This window comes from Arachis ipaensis, chromosome B02 (assembly GCF_000816755.2).
Source record: "Arachis ipaensis cultivar K30076 chromosome B02, Araip1.1, whole genome shotgun sequence".
Taxonomy (NCBI): domain Eukaryota; kingdom Viridiplantae; phylum Streptophyta; class Magnoliopsida; order Fabales; family Fabaceae; genus Arachis; species Arachis ipaensis.
This window is the reverse complement of record NC_029786.2, coordinates 9,894,169-9,899,685: the sequence shown is the minus strand read 5'-3', so window position 1 is coordinate 9,899,685 and position 5,517 is coordinate 9,894,169. Positions and strand designations below refer to the sequence as shown.

The window sequence follows — 5,517 nt, the reverse complement described above, 5'->3', positions numbered from 1 at the left end:
AATTAACCAACTCATTAAGTGATCTAATATTAGTTGAGTCGTAACAATATTTCTCATTAAAATAACTCTGTTCTCAAGATTGGTAAAAAAAAGAAAAAAAATTCTTTAAATCCTAAGTACAATTACTCCTAATTACAATTATCAACCCCATCTCCATTTATTAACTTAATAGTCTCTTCACTCATCTCCATCCAATACTCAAACATGACTAGACCAAACATGAGTACAGAATCTATAGAAGGAACCACCATCACCCTCAATTTCCATCTAAGCCTAGGCTTCAAAGCAGGCAGTTTCAACTTAATTGAAAAAATCATCACAGACAGAGAGCTAAAGTATAAGGCCATCAAGAACTCAATCCTAGGAATGTGGGGCAACCCAAAGAATGTTACCATCTCAGAAGTTGGAAGGAACAAGGTCCTTATAAGCTTCAAAGACAGTCGCACAGGAAATAGATTCCTGAGGAATGGTCCGTGGAATGTTAAGGGACACCTGATGAACCTACAAAGGTGCCTGTAGAAAAACTAAATGCTGAAACTGCCAGAACCATTGGAGAAATGATTGGAATAGTGGGAGAAGTGGAAGACCCCATAAAAGAAGGAACCCTACAAAGGAACTTTCTAAGACTCAGAGCAGCCATCAACATTACACAACCTCTTCAGACAGGTTTCTGGTTGAATAGAGGAAACAAGCCCAAATCTTGTATAAGCTTCCACTACGAAAGACTACAGGACAACTACTGCTTCAAGTGTGGAATCATTGGCCACGAGAAGAGAAACTGTGACAAGTCTCAAGCCATGGAATGTTGGACTCTACTAAACCAAAGTATGTTGTAGGGATGGGAACAGAAAGGGCAAGGCCGCTGCACTCGCCAAGGGAGGAAGAAGCATGGGAGCAACAAATCAGGGAGAACGAAGTAGCGCGTGGAGATCAAACGCTGGAGGATGAAGGTGTCAATAGCAAAAGCACTGAAAACGACCCTACGAACCAACGGGTAAAAGGAGTAGAAGAAATAGGGGTCACTTCTGGAGAGATTAAAACAAAAGAGACAGATGGAAGAGGCGGCGAAAAGATGGAGGAGCAGAGATGAGCTATCCCATTATCACAAGAAAATTGGCCAGAAGATAGAGACATACGCCTCCTGAATCTCCTCGGAACAGCAGTTCACAACTTATGAGGAATAAAAGGTAAAAGTTTGATGGGAGGAGAGGAAGCTTCAAGAAAGGAGAAGTGGACAGGTCTGGAAGGTATCTCTCAAGAGGAAATTAGGATCCAGTCTGGGCCATCAAACTGGATGAGGCCCAACTCACCACAAAACCAAGATAAGAGAAGCAAAGAAATGATGGAAGGAAAATCAAACAATAATGGCCAAAGCAAATCTCAATACTCAATAAATTTACTTCAACCGGGGCAGGATCCCATATGGGCCCAACGAGGAGGAGTTTGCCAATATGATCATCCATCCAACCCTCACTCGGGCCCGTGAAAACAGGAAAGGGAGAAAGAAGGTAGGCAAAACAAAGAGGCCAAGGAAGGGGATAAGAACAACGTCAACCTTAGATGGGCTGCAAGAGAAGAAGTTGAAAAGTGGAAAAAAGAAATGAACCAGGAGAAAAAGCAAGCATACAAAAATCAGGATAGAGTTACCTACTATGTTGAACTTGCATCGGATGATGAGATGGCTGAATCTAAAGCAAGCAACCAAGTTAACAAAGACATGAAGATATGGGAAGAAATATTGTGCATAGGAACAACAACTAACCAACTCCAACCGGGAAGATGACCAAGAGTCAAGGAACAGCAAACGGAACAAAGGAGTGGTACAGCAAGAAAACAACATGGATTTGGACGAACAAGAACCAACTTACAAGGCTGAGGAGGCGGGCCCACACATGCCCCCACCCCAACCATGATTATCCTAAGTTGGAACTGTCGCGGTACCATGATTATAACTCAACATAGAACCAAATCAGAAGGTACCAAGGCAGTTCAGATACGAGGCCTACTCGGACGATAAGGAGGAGTGCAAGAAAGTCATAAGAAAGGGGTGGACATCTAAGGCACAAGGTGGAGACTGGAACAAATTTATGGAAAGAACTAGCAACTGCATCAAAAATCTCCAAGAGTGGCACATGAGGAGCTTCAAAAGAGCCGACAAGGATATTACTAGATGGCAACGTAAAATTCAAAATCTCTAAAACTCCCATCACAACCCAAGGCAGCAGCAGCAAATTGAGAATGCTAAACAAAGAATTAGAGAACTATGGAGATAAGAGGAAAAATATTAGGCTCAAAGGGCTAGAGTGAAATGGCTCAAATAGAGAGACCGAAATACGGCCTTCTTCCATGCTTCAACCATTCAAAGGAGAGATAGGAACCGCATTGACAGGCTAAGGGATGCAAAAGGGAGATGGGTACAAGATCAGGAGGAAATGTTGCGGCTCAGAGACTACTACTCTAAGCTTTTCACTTCTAGCGGTGTATAAAAGAGGTCCCCAAAAGAGTCACTGAAGAAATGAATGCAGATCTCCTGAAAGAAGTCACAGAGGACGAGATCAAACAAGCAGTGTTCAGTATGGATAGTACCAGAGCTCCAGGGCCAGATGGGTTAAACGGTCTTTTTTTATCAGAACCACTGGAGCACCATAAACAAAGATGTATGTGCTGTGGTTAAAAATTTCTTTAAAGGAGGCTCTATACCAAGACAAATCAATGAAACACAGGTGGTGCTCATCCCAAAGATTAAGCAAGCAGAAACCTTGAACCAGTTGAGGCCCATAAGCTGCTGCAACTACATCTACAAAATAATATCTAAGGTGATAGTGGCTAGATTGCGAGGAATCATCGATAAGATCGTTTCACTAACCCAAAGCGCATTCGTCAGTGGAAGGCTCACTCAAGACAACATAGTCATAGTCCAAGAAACAATTCACAGAATAACAAGTAAAGGGAAAGAAGCCACAAAGGACTTAGCCATTAAGCTCGATATGAATAAAGCTTATGATAGGATGGAGTGGAAGTTCATAGAAGAAGCACTAAAGGCTTTCGGGTTCCATCAATAATAGGTGAAGCTCATAATGGAGTGCATCGGAAGCGTGACATATAAGTTTAAGATCAATGGAGCTCTAACCAAGGAAATCATCCCACAAAGAGGATTAAGACAGGGAGACCCCCTTTCCCCTTATCTTTTTATTATAGCTTCGGAGGTTTTTACCATTTTAATGGACAATACCTTAAACAGAAAGATTATTACAAGAGTTAAGCTAGCATCTAAAGCACCAATTATCACTCACTTATTGTTCGCTGATGATTCATCATATTTTCAGGGGCAGTAGAAGAGGAAATCTATCAACTAGTATAGATTCTGAACCAATATACCTCGGCCTCTGGACAAGTGATTAATTTAGAAAAATCAGGAATAATCTTTGGTAACCAGATTCCGATCCAAACCAGAGTCAACATAGAAGACATTCTCAACATCTCAACTTGGGACAACCCAGGGAGATACTTGGGACTCCCGGCTCATTGGGAAAGGGCGAAAGGCAAGGCTCTATAGTAGATCACGGAAAAAGTGGAAGGAAAAATAGAAGGATGGAAAGAAAGCCTGTTAAATCAAGTTGGGAAGGAGGTTTTCATAAAAGCAGTCATACAAGCAATTCCAACATACGCCATGTGTATTCTAAGGTTTCCCAAATCTTTTTGAAATAAATTAAATGCCAAAATCGCAAAGTTTTGGTGGAGGAGTCAAGGAAAAGAAAGAGGGATCCATTGGAAGGCTTGCCGAAGATATGCAAGAGTAAGAAAGAAGGAGGACTCGGTTTTAAAGAGTTTCACTACCAGAATACGGCGCAATTAGCCAAACAAGCTTAGAGAGTGATCAGGAACCCGGAAGCTAAATGGGTACAAGTGCTCAAGGCCCTATATTTTTCAAATTGTGATTTTTGGGAAGCGTCAAAGCATCAAAATGGCACATGGATATGGAACAGCTTACTGCAAGAGATGGAGCTTATAAAATGTAAAGGAAAATGGAGCATAGGCAAAGGAAGTGGAGTGAAGGTATGGGGAAATAACTGGATTCATGGATTCAACGAGCCACTCAATAGAGGAAGTATTGACAATCAAAGAGTAGAAGAATTACTAACATCCTCTAGAGATTGGGATAGAGCGAAAATCCAAAGGAGTTTTCCCCTAGATGTAGCAGAAAAAATAGTCCAGACTCCAGTAAGCAGGATCTCCAAGGAGGACAGGTTATTGTGGCCCTTTCAGGAAGGATGGAGAATTCACAACCAAAACAGGGTACTGTGTGGCAAAAAAAGAAGAAGACGAAAGAAATCGCAACAACAGCCCCTCATCAAGCGCAGCGTTCGAGGAACTATGGGAAGATATTTGGAACATAAAGGCACCCCAAAAAATCAAAATGTTCCTGTGGAAGGCCACACACAACATCATTCCGGTAAGAGCTAATTTTTTTAAAAAAAGAGATTATTGATTAAAAGTGTTTGTCCGATCTGTTTGCAAGAGGAAGAGACCGGTGAGCATACTCTCTTGCTCTACAAATGGACTAGAGCAGTGTGGTTCGGCTCACAGTCGCAATGTATGCCAACAAACCAAAATGTCAGATCAGTGGGTGAATGGCTGCAACAAATGTACATGAAGTGTAAAGAAGCCAGCAGAGCGGAAGCGAACCAGAATTGGAGTAGAATAGGCATCACTATGTGGACAATATGAAAGGCAAGGAACAACCACGTATACAATAACATAGAGCCTAACCCAGAGTCTACCATCAATCATGCAAGAATAATAGAGAAAGGGTACAATAGCCTAATAAAAGAAAACATCTCCAAAGTCAGAGAGGACAACAAAGGGAGGCCAATACTCCTCCTCATAGCTGGCTCAAGATAAACTCTGATGCTTCGTTTTCCATTGGAACCAAGTCAGGGGCAACAGCTTTTGTGATCAAAGACCATGGAGAAAAAATCATGGGGGGATTAGCAACAGTGATTCAAGCAAACTCAAGCCTATCAGCAGAAGCACAAGCAGTAAGGGAAGCTGTAATTCTAGTGGAAAATTTAAATATTCAAAAAGCCATCATTGAAACAGGTAGTCTGCACCTTGTTCAGACTCTCAAATCCGGGATTACAATTTGGGAAATAGACCCAATCATTCAAGACATAATTTCTATTCAAAAAAGACTTTCAAATTGTGGTTTCACCTGGACCCCTCGGAAAAAAAAAAACAGACTGGCCCATTCATTAGCAGCTCTGAAACTCAAAAATCAACTTCCTACTATTTGGCCAACAACTCCCCCGCCTCAAATTGTAGATATCATCAGAAGGGAAAGAATTAGACTGCCTCTCCGAAATTCTCATCAGCAAAGCTGAAGGCAGAGTTAGAGTAGTCAATAGAGCTCACCTCGCAAGCATGGCTTGATCTATATTATATATTAATAAATAATTATATACTTTCATATATATATATATATATATATTTTAGAAGTATAAAAAAAATTTGTAGTTG

The 5,517-nt window shown here is 41.2% G+C and overlaps 1 long non-coding RNA gene across 1 annotated transcript in view; it reads left to right on the top strand.

The window, feature by feature from the left end:
* Nucleotides 1-5,517, top strand: part of LOC110268695 — a 23,047-nt gene that overhangs the window by 7,143 nt on the left and 10,387 nt on the right. The gene's annotated exons all lie outside the window — the stretch shown is intronic.